The sequence below is a fragment of the Megalobrama amblycephala genome, linkage group LG16 (assembly GCF_018812025.1).
Source record: "Megalobrama amblycephala isolate DHTTF-2021 linkage group LG16, ASM1881202v1, whole genome shotgun sequence".
NCBI lineage: Eukaryota > Metazoa > Chordata > Actinopteri > Cypriniformes > Xenocyprididae > Megalobrama > Megalobrama amblycephala.
Window position 1 is genome coordinate 31295290 of NC_063059.1, and position 9779 is coordinate 31305068.

Sequence of the window (9779 nt, forward strand, 5' to 3'; positions counted from 1 at the left end):
TTTTCTTTGAACACTGAAAAACCTGTCCTTCATCTTTCATCTTCACATCATAACTCTTTCCATCTCCCTACAACTCTAAGAGCAACACTACCTCCTTTAACCATACACAGCTTCTGACCAACAGTTTCCTGGCTCAGGAGAAACAGCTCCTAGTTTAGCATGAAAAGACACATTCATCAATGCGTCAGTTAAGGCACATTTTCCGTGAGTTACAGTTCATTTACAGAAAAGGTAGCAGGGATACACACTTGAGCTGAGAGGAGTTCAGAAATTATGAGCTGAAGTACTGCAATTCAATTTATTCTATAATCTAAAATGAGAGCTCAATGATGCATCTCAACCATCTCCAGCATTCAGCTTTTGTGAGGATGAAACTCATGCCCACAGGCTGTGATAATGCCATCCTGTCTCTTATACCCAAATAAAGTGCCCTCCATTAAGAGCAGAGGGAGTGACTGACGCAAACTTACTGAAAAAGACATTATGTCTGCTCTCAGAAAGCCTGTACAAAAGCTGCATCGTTGTACTCTAGTGCGTAATCATACTGTTGTTTGCGGATAAAACATCAAGTCAACGTCTATTCTTATCTGAGAGAGAGGTAGAGACAGAGAAAGTGAGTCATGCTCATGGGACTAAGTGGATATTGTAGTTTTACGCATTTTGTCAGGACTTTTACGTCAAACATGTCGTGCATAACAACAATTGTAAATTTATGCATGCTGCCTTCGCTCTCATGGTGAACACAGTGTTGACTCTCTGCACTGTTTGGTAAAACTCAAAACAAATTTCATTATTTTCATAGAGTACATAAAAAAATAAGTGTTGAAAACACTTGCCTTGCAACATACACTGACATTAAAAAGTAAAACTCTGCAAGTAACTTTCAATATACCCCCCGGTTTCAAAGACAAGGCTTAAGCCAGTCCCAGACTAAAATGCACGTTTGAGCTGTTTTAACTGAAAGCAACTTGCACTGACATATCTTAAAATATGTCACTGCCATTGTTTTGTCTCAAGATGAACACCAGTACTGTTTTTTTCCTAGGGTATGTTTATAAAAGCTACTTCAATACCCTAATTGAAATAAGGCTTAATGCTGGCTTAAAGGATTAGTCCACTTTTAAATAAACTTTTCCTGATAATTTACTCACCCCCATGTCATCCAAGATGTCCATGTCCTTCTTTCTTCAGTTGAAAAGAAATTAAAGTTTTTGATGAAAACATTCCAGGATTATTCTCCTTATAGTAGACTTGAATGGGCACCAAACAGTTGAAGGTCAAAATTGGCTTCACTGCAGCTTCAAATTGTTCTACACAATCCCAGATGAGAAATAAGGGTCTTATCTAGAGAAAAAATCACTAATTTTCTGAAATTTTTTAAAAATTATATAAGTTTTAACCATAAATGCTCATCTTGAACTAGCTCTCTTCTTCTTCTCTATTAGAATTCCAGCAGTGTAGACACTGCTAAGTGTATTACTGTCCTCCTCAGGTCAAAGTTTGAACTAATTGTTATTTACTATTGAACTAGCATATTGCATATAAAAATTAGTTCAAACTTTGACCTGAGGAGGGCAGTAATACACTTAGCAGTGTCTACACTGCTGGAATTCAAAAAGAGAAGAAGAAGATGAGCATTTATGGTTAAAACTTATATAATTTTAAATTTTTTTCAGAAAATGAGTGATGGTTTCTCTAGATAAGACCCTTATTTCTCATGTAAGATCGTGTAGAACAATTTGAAGCTGCAGTGAAACTAATTTTGACCTTCAACTGTTTAGTGCCCATTCAAGTCTACTATAAGGAGAATAATCCTGGAATGTTTTCATCAAAAACCTTAATTTCTTTTCGACTGAAGAAAGAAAGACATGGACATCTATGACATGGGGGTGAGTAAATTATCAGGAAAATTTTATTTAAAAGTGGACTAATCCTTTAATCTAAGCCCTGTCTGTGAAACCGATCCTTTATGTTTCAACCACAGATGGCGATAGAGAGGCCACAGTTTATTAGTGCACCCTTAATATTTATTACATGTATGCATTTGGCAGACGATTTTCTCCAAAGCGACTTACATTGCATTCAAGGTACTGTAATCAGTTCTTGCTTTCCCTGGGAATCAAACCCATGACCTTCCAGATGTTAGTGCCATGCTCTATTGTTTGAGCAAATGATGACATAGTAATTCTGATGGCATAATCACGTTATATGATGAACATATTTAATTTAAGGGTGAACTATCCCTTTAAGTGCCATAGATTTAAATAGATGCATATGGACCTCAACAACAGTGACAACTGACAAACATCAAGTAAAAAGATGAGCACTTAACGGGTTAGTTCACCCCATTATGAAATTTCTGTCATTAATTACTCACCCTCATGTCATTCCAGGTTTTTTTTTTATTCTCCATTGAAAGCAACGAAATTATCACATGTCCAGAAAAGTAGTAAAAACGTAGTTAAAATAGTCAACATGACTACAGTGGTTCAACCTTAATGTTATGAAGCGACGAGAATACTTTTGTGCACAAAAACAAAACAAAAATAACAAATTTATTGAACAAATTTGTCTCTCCTCAGCTACGCTATTTTCGTTGCAGCTTCCAGGTTCTACATCTGAACGCCAGCTCAGTATTGGCCGACGCCTCTTCACGTGAGCAGCACGAGGCATGCGTGTGATGCTGACACAGGAGTTCGGACGAAAACACGGAAACGCAGCACTGTGCCAACTGCTTAACAGACTGACAGGGAAGAGAAAAAATCGTTGAATAAAGTCGTTATTTTTGTTTTGTTTTTGCGCGTAAAAAGTATTCTCGTCGCTTCATAATATTAAGGTTGAACCACTGTAGTCACATTGACTATTTTAACAATGTTTTTACTACTTTTCCGGACATTGAATGTGGTAATTTCTTTGCTTTCAATAGAGGATAAAAAAAAAACTCTCGGTTTTCATCAAAATATCTTAATTTGTGTTCCAAAGATGAACGAAGGTCTTACGGGTTTGGAACGAAATGAGGGTGAGTAATTAATGACAAAAATTTCATTTTTTGGGTGAACTAACCCTTTATAACACACAACAAATTACTGTAATATTGACGACAAAACAACAACAGCATAAATAAAGCAAAACAACAATCTATTATAGTAACAGCATAATTTATTCATGCTGCAATTCACGTTTGGGGCTCACAAAACCATTAAATAAATCAGCAACATTCTATGACATGAAATTCTTTGTTCAGAGAACTCTTTTAGACTAGTCTGGACAACATTTGGATTAACATGTGTTTTTATTTTGAAAGTATTTCAAGTTTATGCTGAATGAAATGTACCAGTTTGATGTCAAAAGACATTAAGAGTTGAACTGTTCTGTTTAGAAACACACCTCCATCAGACAGTGTTTATATGTGAGGTAGTGGAAATCCTCACGTGCATGTCAAATACTGGCACCTTTGGTGAAAGAGGAAAAAAGAATTGAGTGAGAGAGGGAGATGGAGAAAGGGAGACTGAAATAGAAAGAGTTCTTGACCCCCTGTTACTGTCACACTACAGGACGTCAACTTTGATTTGAACATCCTTTGAACTTATATTTCAAAGCGTTTTAGCATCGAAGGAAGACAGCGACAAACCCAGACCCTTCTGAAAGCACATCTTTTTGGAAGCAGATGAAACTCCAATTATATGCTAATTTCCATATTACACCGTCGGTCCAATGAAAACATTTATGTTACTGAGATGAATGGAGCGCAGTATACTGGATGTCATGCCATCAGGTCAACCTCTCATCAACCATCTAGCAACCATACAGAACACCACTGGAATCACTTAGCAACCCCCTAGCGACTATCCAGAACAGCATATAGCAACTACACAGCAACATGCAGCTGTATGGGAACGCCGCAGCAACTATGCAGAACATGCACTGTGACGTTGAGTGTTCCACAGAAAAGCATCACTCACATTTTCTTCAAAAGATGTAAAAATGTTGTTGTATCTTTTGCTGTTCTAGTGATTGTAGGGATGGGGAAAGAGCCTATAATTTGGCTCTGTGAAAAGGAGAAAAGATATAAATATGACAGCTTCCTTAATATACCAAAAAAAAAAAGCACAGCCAGGATGACACAGAAAGTGATAATGTTAGGAAGTCTGTTTTTTTCTTCAAAGTACATAAATAAAAGGTAACTGACTTCATATGCAGTGTTACTTAAGAATTATTTATATACTATTTTAACACTTTAATATAATATTTATTTTTATATTTTCAGTTTTAATTTTACACAGTTTTTATAATTTTGTTCTATGTTTATGTCATAGGTACACTACGTAACCTTTGGCCCTCTTGCAGTTAAAAAACTAAACTGTATGCATTTTGCGGAAGAAGAACATCGTTTTGGTTGTGCTTCGGCTCGGTGACTGTGCGGATGAATATGGTTCTTTCTCATAACTAAAAAGAGAGATAATTTCCTAAAACATTCATTACTACACTTAAAGGATTAGTTCACTTTCAAATTAAAATTTCCTGATAATTTACTCACCCCCACGTCATCCAAGATGTTCATGTCTTTCTTTCTTCAGTCGAAAAGAAATTAAGGTTTTTGATGAAAACATTCCAGGATTATTCTCCATATAGTGGACTTCACTGGAGCCCAAACGGTTGAAGGTCAAAATTACAGTTTACAGCGATCCCAGACAAGAAATAAGGGTCTTATCTAGAGAAACAATCACTCGTTTTCTAATTTTTTTTTTTTTTTTAATTTTATACATTTTAAGAATAAATGCTCATCTTGAACTAGCTCTCTTCTTCTTCTCTATTTGAATTCCAGCAGTATAGACACTGCTAAGTGTATTACTGCCCTCCACAGGTCAAAGTTTGAACTAAATTGTCATATACAATATGCTAGTGCAGTATATAACAATTAGTTCAAACTTTGACCTGAGGGGGGCAGTAATACACTTAGCAGTGTCTACACTGCTGGAATTCAAATAGAGAAGAAGAGAGCTAGTTCAAGATGAGCATTTATGGTTAAAACTTTATATATATATATTATTATTTTATTTTTAGAAAATAAGTGATGGTTTCTCTAGATAAGACCTTTATTCCTCGTCTGGGATCGTGTGGGAACGTTTTGACGCTGCAATGAAACTGTAATTTTGACCTTCAGCCATTTGGGCTCCATTGAAGTCCACTATATGGAGAAAAATCCTGGAATGTTTTCATCAAAAACCTTAATTTCTTTTCGACTGAAGAAAGAAAGACATGAACATCTTGGATGACATGGGGGTGAGTAAATTATCAGGAAATTCTAATTTGAAAGTGAACTAATCCTTTACGAGATATAACCAGTTTAGATGAAAGGATCTCAATCTGAGTAGCTGAAGATACTGTATCAATAGCCTACCCATTGATAGGCAAGGCAGGCTCCTTGAAAATAAATTCCAGCACAGCACTACAACAAGCATAATGAAATGATCCTTCACAATAGATAATGCTTCAGTAGGAGTACATATGGAAATGTATCTGCGCAATAAAATACCTTACTTACCTGTTCAGTAAAAAAACGCCATCTCCGCGTCGTTTTTTTTTTTACAACATTTCAAATCCAGTTGTGGGCATTTCCGAAAAGCCAAGCCAGTGTTGATTCTGGTTTTACTACGAGGTCAAGTTCTCATTTTGCCAGCAGACTCCCCTCTGTTCAAACGGGTGATTCCCTGAAGGTTCGAGATTTAGAGCGCTCCAATTTCTCACGCATTGTAACTGAACAAATTTTCTCTATTAACTAATAGACCACTTTGGAGCAGACGTCACAATGACGTCACTTGCAGCTGCGCGCGCATAGTGGTTGCAGAAAAATAGCGGCAGCAATTGGAGGAAAATGTGCAAAATCCACAGAATAAGAGAAAAATGTTTTGTTGTGCCTCTGGATGTTGGAATCGGAATGCAAAAAATATAGTCTTCATTTTTAAAGAAAACCATCGTTGAAAACGTCCTTTGAAGCTAAACAGAGACGTTTCACAGACTGGACTGATGACACCCGCAAGGATTAGTCTACTATTAAAGCAGGAATTTGATGTAAAGAGTAAGTCTACATAATATTCACATATTCAGTTCAGAGGGCATACATACATAGCAGTTACAGCATTGAAATAATATTTAAACCTATAACATTTCACATAGATAACTTTTAAACAGTCTATACAATTTTAATTTCACAATTCTGACTTTTTTCTTGCATTTGCGTGTTTATTACTCCCAGTTCGGACTTTATTACTCGCAATTGTGAGTTTATTTCACAATTCTGAGGGGAAAAAAGTCAGAATTGCGGGATAAAATGCAATTCAGAAAAGACAGAATAACGAGTATATCTCACAATTCTGTTTTTCTTTGTAAGAAATGTGAGATATAAACTCAGATTTGCGAGAAATAAAAGTCAGAATTGTGAGATATAAACTCGAAATTAACTTTTTATTCTTTTAATTCGTGACTTAAACAAAAACAAAACAAAAAACAAAGTTGTACGCGTCAAGAGGCACTCTTTTAGCTTCTCCTGAGTATAGGCTATACACTTGAGGTGTCAATCAGGTAAATATATATCTCTGGCCACTGGATGCTTGGCCATTTCGTTTTGTCATTTAACCACTGACAAGGTGCTATGGCAAACGGATCCGTAAGCTGTATCCCACTCGGTAATGTTAATTTTTTTTTTAAATAACAGTGCTTATCGCTGGGTGAAGCTGCTGTGATATGCCGACAACATTTAAAAAAAAATAACAAATCAAAATATTCTATAATGTTTCTAAATCTTACCTACTTTGAACCGCTTCGTCGTAACTCTCTAGTCGTACTGGTTATCACTCCCGGGTTTTCTGCAACCATGATGCGCGCGCATCCCGAATGTTTACAAACATTAAATAGGCCTATAGTGTGTATGCACGTGACTTCACGGTCGACCGTTACGACTGCGGTCACGCCTGCTGAGTGGCAAAAGACTGAGCGGCAGCATTGGTTTTCAGAGTGAATGCCGCGAAAAACACACAAAACACATCCAAAACGGAAAAGAGCTTTGTGATTGACTGTACAAATAGCTTTGACACAAACCCTTAGGTATATATTTAAAGACTGACGAAAAAATAAGCAAATGGATCACTGCAATTCACAGAAACAGCTGGACTCCAGCAGAGAACATGGATTTGCAGTTATCATTTTGTGTCAAATTGTTGGATTTTGAGATAAAAATCATACGGTATATATTGTATTATTATTATGTTGACAAATCATCAATTAAATATTTTACATCTTATATTATGCATAATTGGGTATTTTTAAATAAACACTGACAAAAACTATACTATAAAACAATATATGTTTTAGGGCTGGACAATATGACGATATAACATTGATATAAGTGATTACGTGGATTTAAACCTACCTATATTGTAGTTCAGGCACATATGTCAGGAAACACGACTCCTGGCTGCATGTCAATATCCATGGATTAAGTTTACACTTTCGAACCAAACCTTTAGTGTAATTCGTTTGTTTTACTCGCGTTTTGCAGTTTCCCCTATTAAATTCAGTCATGCAGCAGGTTCTTTGCCACTCAGTCCAGCTGAGGGAGCGCATTCCGGCGGGAAAGTGACGTCGATGCATACCCTCTATACGAAGAGACACGCACGGGCGAATGACGTATGCATGCAATTTCCCGCGAAAACCATCCCGTCAGGTCTAAAATATAAACACTTTTCATAACGGGCTTACCATCAGGGTAAGACAAAATTGATGATGTTTTGACTTGCTATTTTAATTTTGATTATTTTAAACAAAATACATAGTGTAATGTATTTTATTTCAGTTTTTATTCTAGTTTTTCAACTAATATTTATGTTTTATTTTATTCAAGCTTTAATTCAGTTGACGAAAGCAATTTTTAATAGTCTTAGTTTTAATTTGCAATATCAACATAGTTAGCTATCAATTATAACATTGGTATCTTTCAATGTCACTTTATTTCTCCTTTTAAACTTTATATCATAATTTTTTTTTTTTTTTTACTGTGAGTAAAAATGGCTTCTATAAACAATGTGCAGATAATGGACACAAGTAGTTGATTGAACCAAAGTATCTTTTTAGTTTTGTTAAATAAATAAGAACGTATTTGGAACTATTTTCATTGTGTGGGAAACAAAAACCCAAGTTATTTGGTATTTATTTTCCTACATAGATGTTTTCATGGTGTCTTTCCAAATAAGCTAATAAAATAATTACTCAAAATCAATCTTTTATTTAGTTCTTTGATCTGTAGCCTTTTATAAACACTATTTTTATAGGATTCTCATTGCAACAAATTTAAGCACAACACTCTGCTATTAGCTTATATGCTAAATGTATATTTTCAATATTCTTTAGAATATAAATACCCATCAGCAGTGAGTCAAAAAACAGACATCCTTTCCACACAGGGCTCACTGGACTCAGCTAGCACACATCACTCATTGACATTTTCTAATGTAGTTTGCTGAGAGCCTCACCTAGGAAAACATAAACAGAGTTTAGTCCTTGAATTTGAGAGAGAGGCTTTATTGAGACACACAGAGAGCGCTGAGCAGCCTGTAGCTGGGCTCTGTGCCACACGTGACTGTTCCACTCCGAATGAGAAACATGTATGAGCTAATGTGTAATTAGACGTTACTATTTTCACTGAACTCTGCCCTAGAAGAGTGCAAGGCTGCTGTTTGAACTCCCTGTGCCAGGAAACTTAGGGGCCATCAGTACGGCTTTGGGTTATTGCAGTTAACTTTAAATAACTCTGTGTTCAGCATGGCTGTGGAAAACGATACGCCTGGAGAAACTTACTCAGAACACTCTCAAAGCCATACTTTCAGCTAGTATAATGTCATGAAATATGTAAATATGATTTCTTAAAACACAAAGTTGGCACATTAGAAACCCCCAGCTTCACATCCACATTTCAAATATAACTTTTAAAAAAGAGTTCCAGTTTCTTAACATGTGCAAGTCACTTTTAACAGCTAAATTAGATTATATTAAACATTTTTATCTGATATTGTATACAGTATATATGTAATTATATACATTTAATTATAAGTATAAATAAAAAAAATGAATAATGAAACTTCAAGAAACTGAAAACTCAAGACCATTAAGATTTTTTCCATTGTGACATTATTTGAATGAATTTCAAGCATTTTCACTCAAATTCTTATTACTGTAATGTCTCTGGATATTTATAGGATTCATATATATTTATGCATAGTGTAATTTCTAAAGGTTTGTTCTGTATTTTGTGGTAAAATATGACCTGGACGGCGCAAAAGCTTGGGTTAGGGACGATTTTTAAAAATATTATTGGAAACAAAATAAAAACTGTTATATTGTGAAATAGTATTCAAAATATCTGTTTTCTATTTTAATATATTTTAAAGTGCAATTTATTCCTGTAATGCAAAGCTGAATTTTCAGCGTCAGTCTTCAGTGTCAAATCATTCTAATATGCTGATTTGGTGCTCAAGATACATTTCTTCTTATTATTAATGTTGTAAACAGTTGTGCTGCTAAATATTTTTTTGTGGAAACTGAGATACATTTTTTTCAGGATTATTTGATGAATAGGAAGTACATAAGTACAGCATTTATTTGAAATAAAAAAATCTTTTATAACATTATAAATGTCTTTACTGTCACTTTTGACCAATTTATTGCATCCTTGCTGAATAAAAGTATTAATTTCTTTTTTTTTAAATCTTACTGACCTCATGCTT